The sequence below is a fragment of the Leopardus geoffroyi genome, chromosome C1, assembly GCF_018350155.1.
Source record: "Leopardus geoffroyi isolate Oge1 chromosome C1, O.geoffroyi_Oge1_pat1.0, whole genome shotgun sequence".
Lineage (NCBI taxonomy): Eukaryota > Metazoa > Chordata > Mammalia > Carnivora > Felidae > Leopardus > Leopardus geoffroyi.
In genome coordinates this window covers 81,363,255-81,376,333 of record NC_059328.1, presented here as the reverse complement: position 1 = coordinate 81,376,333, position 13,079 = coordinate 81,363,255, and positions in this window count along the sequence as shown.

Below are 13,079 nucleotides of genomic sequence, written 5' to 3'. Positions count from 1 at the left end.
TCAGCTGAAGTCATGATCTCAAGGTTCGTGAGATCAATCCCTGCATCAGGCTCTGTGCTGAGCATGGAGACTGCTTGGAATTCTCTCTCTCCCTCTCTCTCTGCCCCTCCCCTGCTCATGCTCTCTCTCTCTCAAAATAATAAATAAATAAACATTCAAGTTTAGTTTAGGCAGATGTTTACAGATCCCAACAGACAGCCAGAGCCCAACATATCCCAAACCAAGCTCATTGCCTTGTCCCCACCATACGCTCGTTTTAACAGTTGTGGTTTTTTTGTCTGTTTTGTTTTCTTCTTTCGCCTTGTGCCACCAACCATCAGTTGAGTAATCTGATAAATCTAGAGTCATTCATGTCTTCTCTCTCTACCTCATCTCATACCAAATTAGTCACCACTTTTCCTGTTTAGTGTATTTACTGACAGCCTCTCCAATGTATTTCCTCTTCAGCAGCCTCACCACCACTGTCCTGTTTAGGATCTGGGCATCTCTTCTTTGGGTTATCCTCATGGAGTCACAGCTGGTCATCCATCACTTGCCAGACATCACAACGATGGCATCTTTTTATTTCGCTTTAATGTCTTTCTTTCTATAAAATGATCTTCGTAATGTTACACTGATCCTGCCATGCTCCTGCTCAAAATCCTGCCATAACTCTCTCTTGCCAAAAGGACCATCCAGATTCATTTATCTGCCTTTTAAGACTCTTTAGTTCACACTCCTACCTACTTCCCACCTATTTTACCTCATTGTAGCCTGATTCTCAAGAAGCCTCTGATAAACCACATTTCCCCAACCTTGGAAGATTGTTCTCACTTCTGTGTCTTTGTATATGCTGTTCCTGTTGCCTAGGTTACACTTCCCTTGCTTCTACACTTGGAAAATTCATATCATCTCCTCCAAAAAGATACAGCTCACTTCCTCACCAAGCCATGTTAGTTTGTGGCTGTTCTTTGCCCCTACTGCACTTTCTTCCTAATTCTCTGATAGAAACTAGTTAATTTCCGTTGATACCTTTCTCCTCCATTAGACAGTGGGGTTCTTGATTTGGGGAACAACAAAAAAATCAAGAAAACTTGATAAATTAGTGAATATACCTATGAGCTGAACAGTTGGAAATTAACAAAGCAGAAAGAATGCATAAGGTGAGGAGGCTGGATTCTTTAAATATGAATTTTCTCTTAAGATAAACAGAATAAGACTTTGTTCAATCATGAGCTATTTTTTGCAGAAAGGACTTTCTGTTCTCAATTCCTAATCAAAATGTCTTTTTTTACATACTTCTATGTATGATCCTTGGGCTGGAGAATGGAGTGTTCTATATATCTTTCTGCTAACTTGGGGGGAAAGGGAAGGAAGAATTGTATGTATCGATATGCAAACAAATATGCTAACTGTGATGCTGCAGTGTAAGACATTGGAGGGCAGAAATCGTACTTTGTTCATGCTGCACCCCACACAAAGCTCTTGGTTCACTGGAGATGCCTGATATTTTAAGTACAAGCAAATCATTTGTCCCCCCAAATAAACTCATACATGCTACACCCATTTTCAAACTTAGAGTTCAAGGACATGGATCAGATAAATCTAAGAGTTAAAAAAAAAACTTTCTGAAAGAAATGGGTCTTAAGGTGAACAGTGAAACTACATTCACTGGGTGCACGAATCAGAATAGGTTGGCTGTGGCGATCTCTGTCTCCTGAAGTTTTCTTCCAAGAGAGCATGTAGGGGAGTGTGGAGGAGGATGAGAAGGTTGGGAATGGTGGGGAGGTGGGCAGGCTCATTTTTGCAATGGAATATACAAAGCAGGAAGTAAAATGGATGCCCCTCTGAGTACCAGAATTTCCGGACCACAGAGACTGTCCCCCAACATTATGATATTCCTATCCTTTGGATTTACCCATCTTGTTTTGTAGAATCATATTTCCCACCAAACTCCTAATTCCATGCACACTAAATCCTTTAGCAATGTGGTACTCAAGAGGTTAACATGATGGGCAAAGTGGCTTTCATTCCCCCCAGGAGGGCATCTTGGCTTTGCTCAGCTAATGTTCTACATTCTGCTAATGTGAATGACAACTGCGGAATTTCCGATGCCCAGAAAGGAAAAGAATATCATCAAACATTCCAGCATCTCCCAATTCTCCCTCCTACCTCACTGAGCCTAACGCTGTATAAATGGCCTCATTTTTAACAGAAGTATGACAAACACAACAATAGCATCATTTTACAGCAGCACTAAAGCACATTTTTAAAATGCATTCCATTTCAAAGCTGCTCTAATCTAAGCCTTTTGGAGTCGTTATTCTCGTTTTCTTCAGAAGCAGCCTGTGTTTCTGAACGCCACCAGGAGAGCTGAGGAATGTGGATAGCATCTGCCAGGGACGAGGGGCTGCCTCCCAAGTCTTTAGTGATTCACAGGTTGTAAATGCACTCACTTGATTGTGTGGCTGTACATTTACACCAGGAGTTTATAAATGGGCATTTGCAACTTACAAATGGCTAGCGGTTAATATCACTCCCTAATACAGTTACAAATGCCAACATCAGATTCTCTACCATATCAGTGTTGATAGGTATAATTCAGATTTTTTTTCTTAGTGCTTCCTTTTATCTAGAAGGTAAGAAGTAAACATCGTTTTGCTTACTTTTACTTTTCCCAAAATCAATCTTAAATAAATCCTTCAGTTACAAATGTGTATTTTCAGACTATTTTGAATTACCTTGAAACACTTCTCATCTAATGGACATATTTACTTTACAGAACATGCAGTTTGCTATCGATTTTGTATGCGATTTGGTCAAGCTGACAGCTACGAGCAAAATGCTACAGAGGAGTTGCTTATGGTTGTCCTTATGACCAACTATCTACTCTGTACAGCCTGAAGTATCATGAGGATTATAGCCCTAACTGCCAGTTTCTGTTTTTAAAATATCTCAGGGCAAAAGGACAAGCTGACCTAATCAGGAGGTCATTTGAATAGATTTTATAGTGCAAAGCACAGCTAATGCCTGGTTGACATTCCAACCCAGAAAATTTTTTTCATCTGTGATTAATGGACTTGACATCCATTTTCCCTTTGCTTTTGCTAACCATGTAGTCCAGGATTTATTGTTAAATACCACTGAGATCACAGGAATCTAAACTCTTATGGCTGTGAAAATATTGTGCCAGAGGCCAGAGTTTCTCCAAAGAGTTTGTCTGGATCATACTAAGAAATATAAAATGGTTCATGGTCTTGGTCCATTGACTGTCACAATTTCTCTAGTGTAAGATACTTTTTTTTTTTTTTTAATGGAAAATGGATTGCATGAGTTAGTAAACCCATAGTTAGGTGGTGAGATTTTTAACTAACTTTTAAATTTTTTTTTTTTTCAACGTTTATTTATTTTTGGGACAGAGACAGAGCATGAACGGGGGAGGGGCAGAGAGAGAGGGAGACACAGAATCCGAAACAGGCTCCAGGCTCTGAGCCATCAGCCCAGAGCCCGACGCGGGGCTCGAACTCACGGACCGTGAGATCGTGACCTGGCTGAAGTCGGACGCTTAACCGACTGCGCCACCCAGGCGCCCCTTTAACTAACTTTTAAAAGGGTAGCAAAACAAAGAGGGAATGAAATGGAGGAAGAGGATATCCATCTGGTCTCATAAATGGTTGACCCTTCCATTTGCTCTGCTTGTACAAAACATTCCGGTAGTTGGAAATGAGAAGGGTAAGAATTGGAAAACCCAAAGCATCTTTCTCTCATTTCACTGATTTAAATGATTCAGAATTTTGCTTGCATAGATGTGAGACATATCCTCCTAGTTAATCTGCCACTATCAGGACATAATGTTAAACTCTTAAAGGATTCTCCTCTCCTTTCTAATCATTAAATAGTCTTCTGGTGCACAAACTAAGAGCATCTGCCATTCGTATCTCTGAAGAGGACACAAGGTACTGCCATCAAACCTTCGTGGTTAAGCTATTAGGTGAGAAACCCTGGCCTACGTGACCTTGGGCAGGTTATTCAACCCAATCTCAGATTCCCCACATGTAAAACAGGAATAGTTATAATACTTCCTTCATAGGGTTATTGAAAATATTTAAAAAATTTTTTTAAGTTTATTCATGTTTGAGAGAGAGAGAGACTGAAAGACAGAGTGTGAGCAGGGGAAGGGCAGAGAGACAGAGACACAGAATCCAAAGGAGGCTCCAGGCTTCGAGCTGTCAGGACAGAGCCCGACGCGGGGCTCGAACTCACTAACTGCGAGATCATGACCTGAGCTGAAGTCGGATGCTCAACCAACTGAGCCACTGAGGCACCCCGAAAATATTTTTAAAAAGCAATGCACAAAAGGTCTGAGCACCTGATTAAAAATAGAATCTCAACAAGTATTAGCTATTATTTTTATCAAGTAGCTGAAATAGTTAATTGCTTTTAAAAAGTGAGTAACATATTTTTGTTCACAAGCCACATTAGACCTAAATTGGATTTACCAAATCTGTCCCTTAATACAAGCCACAAATGATCGTGTGATGTGCATATAAAAACAAATTCCCAGTGAGTGGAGAAAAATGGCAACCCTCATATCCTCGGTTCTTAGAGGATAATGACAATTTCAACATTTTTGCTCATTTGCTACACTTTATAAGTGGAGTAGATGTCCTGGGTGAAGCCTAAATACACGTTAATGGTGACAGCAAGGAAGAACAATGGACCAATACATGTAGCAGGATTCAGGTGATTGTTTTATTATGAAAGGAAATCAACTGTTACTCAATTAAACCACCATGTGTGAGTTACAGGTGTCACTACATGAATGTGTTGACTGACTAGGGCTCTGCTGTGAAATGAAACATTTGAAATTTAAGCATACTTTTGGAACAATACACACATTTTCATTCACTTGTGAATTTTAATGCTTTTGTGAAAGCATAACATCTTACTTAGAGCATATAAATGATTGGTTTCAAAATGAGACCTGTAAACACAATGTGGGTTCATTAATTGTTCATTATTCCTGCCTGCTGCAAACATTAGCCCTGTGACTGGGCTCTGGCTGCCGCATACATAACACACACGCTGCATTTCAGTCCTTTTCTCTTCTGTCCTGGGCTAAGACAGTGCAGAATGAGCACCGCTAGTGATTCCTAATGGAGGCTCTAATTCCTACGTAGAAGCAAACAGCCAGAAATTAAATCAATTCAGTCTAAAAACATACAGTGGCAATGCCATTTCACAAGGGATGCTGTTTAAACAGTTAACTCTGAGTGAACTCTTCCTGTTCTTTGATTGGGAAGCGTTTCAGCCCTTAATTACTGTGTTCTGTGAGTCTGTGACAGATCGTCCCTTTTTTACAGGCTTCTTGCCAGGATAAAGCAGGCTTTTTTTTTTTTTTAGAAGACTACACTTAATTAGAGCTAGAACAATTAACTCTTTGTGGACTTGATCTTGTTTCACCACGAAATTTTGATTCTGGCTGGAATCATCTTCTCCTGTTGTCTTTGCAGAAATTGTTTAAGTAAAAACAATTTGGAGCAAAAATTTACTATCTGTATCAGACGTAAAACTTTGAGTTTTTTTTTAACGTTTATTTATTTTTGAGACAGAGACAGACAGAGCATTTACAGGGGAGGGTCAGAGAGAGAAGGAGGCACAGAATCTGAAACAGGCTCCAGGCTGTGAGCTGTCACCACAGAGCCCGACGCGGGGCTCCAACTCACGGACGGTGAGATCATGACCTGAGCCCAAGTTGGACACTTAACCGACTGAGCCATCCAGGCGCCCCAAAACTTTGAGAATTTTTTAAGTGTAGTAAACAAAATTATAGGGGCACCTGGGTGGCTCAGTCGGTTGAGCGTCTGACTTCGGCTCAGGTCATAATCTCACCTGAGTTTGTGAGTTCGAGCCCCGCAACGGGCTCTGTGCTGTCAGCTTGGAGACTGGAGCCTGCTTCGTTTCTGTGCCTCTGTCTCTCTCTCTGCCCTTCCCCCACTTGTGCTCTGTCTCTCAAAAATAAATAAATGTATAAAAAAAGATTAAACACTGGGGCGCCTGGGTGGCGCAGTCGGTTAAGCGTCTGACTTCAGCCAGGTCACGATCTCGCGGTCCGTGAGTTCGAGCCCCGCGTCAGGCTCTGGGCTGATGGCTCAGAGCCTGGAGCCTGTTTCCGATTCTGTGTCTCCCTCTCTCTCTGCCCCTCCCCCGTTCATGCTCTGTCTCTCTCTGTCCCAAAAATAAATAAACGTTGAAAAAAAAAATTAAAAAAAAAAAAAAGATTAAACAAAATTGTAAAATTTTTAAAAAGCAAATGGGAGCATTTCCACCATAGCAATAGAAAGAGAATGAAGGGCACGTTGGAACACAGGTTTTCTCTGATAGCTACGTGACCACAGGCAATTCATCTAGCCTCCCCAACTTTGTTTCTTCCTGTATACAAGGAGACTGGGAACACCTAACTCACAGGCTTACTCTGGCTATCCCAGCATACATCAGGTGCTCAATAATTGTAAGCCAATCTTTCCTGTCCTCTTCATCCTTGATCCTAAAATAGGACACTCTGCATTTTAATTTTTTGACTCTATCGTAGAACACAGCAGAACGGCCGTCAATCTGACGAGCTTTCAAACCAGTAGCACCCCACCACCATCCTGCTCCTCAGAGAGTGTCCTTTTGGGTGACGCTGTCTGTTCATAGATCTAAGAAGAGATGACAGACTTGACTTAAAACAGGGAAGACTGGGATATGAAAGGTTATCCTGAATGATAGAGAATGCTAGGAATGGCAGAGAAAAAGGATTCACTCTTCATTAGTGATACCCAAATAAAAATTGATCGCATTAGGTCCACCATAACAAAGAATAATTCACTCTGTAGTGTCTTTTAAGATAAAATATGAAGTTTCTTCCTAAAAGTAATTTAGAAAAAGGTGGGAAAAATTCATCTAGCTAAAGATGGCTCTATTGCTATTTCCCTTTAGTTTTTTTTAGAAAAATGACTTTATAGATTTTGAAAAAATGGTACATGTTCATTACATAAAAAGGAAAAATCAAGTGATAAGGTAAAGAATGATGAAAAAAAATTAAATCATCAAAAACATACCATCCCCAAATGGTAGCATGGGATTGACACACTTAAACTTCTTCCCCCTTCTGATCATTTTGTTTGTATGTTGTTCAGGTTTATAGCATTCACATTCTGTTAAATGAAGTAGATTTCAAATTTTAGTTCTGTATTTAGATGGATTAAATGCTGATCACTAGTATTTTTTAATTATATTTTCATCATTTCAAAACTTAAATTTTTGGATTATGTCAAACCAGTTACATTTGGGTTATTTGTTTTGCAAATTCTGGATTCCTACAGTTCATGAACACAAAAATGTTTGTTCATTATGCTTCAAACAAAGGACAACTTGCTCATATGAAAATTTTGGGAGTATGCGTTCCCCCAGAATGCAACATACTGTTTTCTAGCATTGATTATAAAGGGGAAAAAAATCTAATATAAATCTGCTATTTTCCCCTTTGTACATGACTTGAATTTTGTCTTGATGCCGATGCCCAATTTATTATTTTCTTTAGCCTTCAGGTTCAATAACTTCACTAGGATATATACTAGTATTAATTACTCTAACAATGTTTTCCTAATACATGGGACCAGTTGATCTGATTCAAATCTTTACATTAGAAAGAATTTAAAAAATTTTATTTCTGTACAGTTACTTCTGGAATTAGACATATGGCCAAGAGAATGTGAGGCCATGCACAAGGAGTGCCCAATATACCAAGCAAACACTAAGCAAAGAAAGCTACCATAGTGAAACTATTACCAGACACAGTAGATTTAAGGTAAGAAGGATTACTAAGTATAAAGAGGGACATTTGATAATGTTAAAAAGGTCAAACCCCAAGGAAATAATATAATTCTATAATTGTACATACTTAATCGTCTCAAAAAGCTAAAACTGACAGGATGACAAGAACTAGATAAATATGTTTTCATAGTAGATTTTAACACACCTCTTTTAATATCTGAATAAGTAGATGTTGAAATATTATAGAGACACAGACTATTTGAACAACATGATTAACAAGCTAGCCCTTTTTGACATATATAGAACACTGTTCATAATAACTATAAAATGCATATCTTTTGGATGTAAAATAAACATTCACCAATAATAAGTCAAGCCAATAAGTTTCGCTACAAAGCGTATCCCAACACATTTCAAAGAACTGAAATCAAAGAGAATCTATGCTCTGACTACAGTGGAATTAATTTAGAAATCAATAACAAAAGTGTCTAACTTTTGGCTCAGGTCATGATCTCAAGGTTTGTGAGATAAAGCCCCATGTAGGGCTCCATGCTAACAGGACAGAGCCTGCTTGGGATTCTCCCTCTACCTCTCTCTGCCCTTCCCCCACTCACATGCACACTCTCTCTCTCCCTCAAAATAAACTTAAAAAAAAAAAAAAAGAAATCAATTAACAAATGATAACTAGAAATTTATCAAATACTTGAAAATTAACTGTTTTACTTCTAATTGATCCATGGGTGAAAGAAGTCAGTAAGGAAATTAGAAAAAATTTTAACTGAGTGAAACAAAAATACCAAAACTTGTGATTTGCAGCATATGTGATTAGACAGATATGTTTAGCATTAAAATTCATATATATTAGATAATAAGTAAAGACTAAAATACTAAGTGATTTAAGTAAACTTTAAAAAACAGCAAGTTAAATGCAGAGAAATTAGAATAAAGGAAATATTAAAGATAAGACAGAAATTTAAAAAATAGAAAATTCACATACAGCAGAGAAAATCAACAAAGCCAAAAGTTTATCCTCCTAAAAAGTTAAAATTAATAAATTCCTACCAAGACTTATCAAGATGAGAGAGAGAGAGAGAGAGAGAGAGAAGGCAAGCACTACCAAATTCAAGAATGAAAAGGGGGCATCAGTACAGATCCTACAAACATTTAAAAAAGAAGATATTATGAACAATTTCATGCAAGTAAATTTGAAAATTTAGAAGAGATTTTCCTTGAATCAAAGCTAAAATAAGAAGAAAATAGAAAATATGAATAATCTTATATCTACCAACCATATAGAATCCTTTAATTAAAAAATCTTGCCAGAAAGAAAACTCCAGTCTCCTTATGGCTTCATTGATTAGTTCCACCATTTAAGAAATACAGAACAGTAATCTTACACTTACTCTATGAGAGAATGAGAAAAGAGAGACCACATCTTAAAGTGATTTTAATTTTGCCAGGAAAACCTTGTTACCAAAACTTGATGAGGACATTGCAAGAAAAGAAAATTATGTGACTCTCTCTTAAAAACATAGGTAAGAAATACTAAACAAACCAAAGCACTCATATACATATCAATAACCTCTACAAATCAACCACAGACCCAACAGAAATATAGGCAAAAGACTTCAACACATGATTTAATTTTCTACTTATGCTGTAACAAATTGACACAAAATTAGAGGATAAAAATTATACAATTTATTATCTTACAGTTATGTAGTTTGGAAGTAAGAAATGGGTCTCACCATGCTAAAATAAAGATGTTAGCAGGACTGCATTCCTTCTGAATGTTCTAGGACAGAATCCATTTCCTTGCTTTTTCCAGCTTCTAAAGGGGGCCTGATTCTTGGGTCCATGGCCCCATTCCCACATCTTCAAAGCCAGTAACATTGAGGCCAGTCCTTCTTACAGTGCTATCTCTGGTTCTCTCTTTTGATTCCATCTTCCACTTTTAAGGGTTCTTGTGATTACACTGGGCTAATCTAGATGTTCCAGGGTAATCTTCCTGATTTAAGACCAGCTGATTAGCAAACTTCATTCTATCTGCAGCGTTAAGTCCCTCTTACCATGCAACCTATTTACAGGTTCCAGGAATTAGGATATAGACATATACACATACCCTAATTACAGGATATAGATCTTTAGGGAGACATTTTCTACCTACTACAAAACACATACAAAAAAGAACATAGAAATAGCCGATAGAAATGTGAAAAGGTATTCAACTTCGTTAGTCATTCAGAAAACGGAGATTAAAGTCACAATAATACACCACTATACGCCTCAAGAATGGCTAATATTAAAAAGTCTGTAGAGATGTAGAACAATCAAAATTCTTGTATATTGCTGGTAAGATTTTTTTTAATGTTGATTTAATTTTGAGAGAGAGAGGGAGACAGAGGATCCAAAGCAGGCTCTGTGCCAACAGCAGAGAGCTCAATTCAGGGATCGAACCCAGAAACGGCAAGATCATGACCAGAGTGAAGTCAGACGCTTAAGGGACTGAGCCACCCAGGTGCCCCACTGGTGAAATTTTTTAAATTAATGCAACCACTTTGGAAAACTAGAACATAAAATATTAATACTCTAATACCCAGCAATTTCATTTCTATGTCTATGCTCTTGAGAAGTAAATACATATATGCAGCAAATGACATATAGATGCATATTCAAAGCAGCAGTAATTTTACTAGTCACCAACTAGAAACTACTAAAATGTCTACATATAGAGAAATGTTATAGTGTATTCACACAATAGACTGTTATTCAGCAGGAAATCTGAACAAACTTCTACTACATACAACAATATGGATGAATCCTACAAAATATGTTGAGTGAGTGAAATCAGAGACAAAAAGGTATATATTATAGGATTCTATTGTCCTTCACATACAGTTGAAAAACAGAAACGACTAATCTCCTGTAATAGAAATCAGAATAGTGGTTACCTTGGGGCAAACTATACTTGAAAGATGGCATGCGTTTGGCTTTTGAGGTACTCGTAATGTTCTATTTTGTAAAAATACAATTACAATTTTTGTAATTTTCTATGTATGTTGTATTTCAATTAAAGTTTCAATATAGCTATTGAAATAGCATATGTACTTTGTGTCAGAAAGCTTGGGACCTTATTTAGCTTTCAAGGATATATAAAAACAGACTCCTGGTTAAGGCAGGCTATCGTACTGAGACAAACTTCACAGTAGACAGATGCTTCCTGTCAGAAGAGCCAAATACCAAAAGGCAAGAGGTTAAAATGAATTAAAATTTATCTACTCTAGAATCAAATGAAAATGTTACAGACCCCAGAGATTATTCTTATATTTAGACTTTTTCAGTGACCTAAAAGTAGTCATTTGAAATTAGTTAAGTAACATTATATTCAACCTTTTGAAATGAGAGTTTTGCCTTTTTATGAGAAATTGGCATTTTCATCATCAAGGAGGTACACAACCTTCTTGACACAGTGATTCTCCAGCAAAACTATTCAATTTTTTAAAAATACCATGCTTACCAAAAGCCCTGCCATGATCTGTCGACAGAAAAAGGAACGGCAGCAATGTGTGCCCACAGGGGCAAAAAGAATGGAAATTTGCAACTGTAAAACCAGGAATCGAAAGCATTATAATGAGAATTCCCATAGTAACATGACTAAATCACTTCCTGTTCTGGTTTTGATGAATCACACAAGGGTATGAATAACAATAAAGTAAGTATTTCTTTTTATTTGGTGCTTTGTTTGTAAAGACCTTTCTTACTGATAGGCTTTATTCGAAAATCAGGATCACTTGAATGAGATCCACCTTGGTTCAAATCCCAGTCAGACTCCTTATGGGTATCCAACTTTGGACAAATTTCTCAAGTGAGTGTCGGTTACCTCCCATGTAAACAGGGTAAGAACTACCGGCAAAGGTTTAAGCGAGGATGACAGCTAAGTCCCTGGAAGGTGGTACAATAGAGATAATAATATAAGGCCCATGGCCCTTGATGAATGGTAGCACCTGCTACTATTATCACATTTGACTTTTATAACAACCTGTGAGGACATTGACTGTGAGTGTATACCTACCAAAATGCCTGCCTCATAGTAGGCATTCAGTAAATGCTGGTTTCATGAGTAATAAATTCATAAGTGAACAAATAAAAGGAAGTAAGGCAAGATCCACTGTCCTAATCTTGTATGAGAAAAGTGAGTTTTATCTGAGGTCCCACTGCTACTAATGAGAAAAGCTGAGTAGCAAACCCAGTTTTTCTTACTCCAAGCCCAGTGCTCTTTCCTCTATTCAAGCAGTGTTCGTGACAATATTTACTCGCCTTGCTCTGGATGTTGGCATTTTATCTTCATTTTGTATGTGTGATTTGTTCTAAGTTAAGGAGTGTCTGGACTCAGCTCAGGAAGAAATTCAGTAAACAAGTTTCACGCTTATGCTGATAGCATGTGATATTTTAAATATACCTAAACTATGATAAAACGTGGAAGCACTGAATTTATATAGTGCGTATGTTTAATACAAAATAAAAATATCACCACAGAAAGAATTGCGCAAATAAATCCTCCCTGGGTTGTTGTTTTTTTTTACTTGAAGCTATTGCCTTAGAAAATTAAACATAACCAGATAAATGTCTTTCCCAAAGGCATCATGGTAATTCCAAAGTGGCATGTTAGGTCATTTAACTAAGGTTTAGAGAGTTTCTTCAACTAGCTGACATCTGGGCTGCCCACGCACCTTGCCTTTACTGTTGGAAATGTGTTCGTTGAGGCCAGCATGCCGGGAAACTTATGTGCATGTCCATAGAATCATAAAATTGCATTTTAAAATGTCACTATGTTAGCCAACATAGTACGTGCAGAATGGAAATGATCCAGGAGCGCAGGGAAGCAATAGAGGCTTTAAGTCGGGGGAGAACTGTAAAAAGTAAGAGTGAGAGCAGGTAGAAGAAGAAGACGCTGGAAAGGAAGCCAGCAAGATTCAGGACAGGGCATTAGGACAAGACCCAGGCCCTAACCCGAGGAACTGCGCTCAGAGATTCTGCTGACCGCATGTCACGGGGCTGCCTCTAGGCAAGGGCAGAGCTAAATGCCTGTGCCCCTACAGTAAATGGAAGGAGGGTGGACTGAGAAGTCATCTGGGAGAGAAAACTTCCCAATGCAGATATGAATTACACAGTGAAGTTGCTAGAAACAGTGTAGTGCAGTGAAGGGCACTGGAGTAGGAGATTTATATTCTGTAGAGTGTTTCACAGTAGAGGCTTTGGCACCAGTCATCCAGTAATTGGAT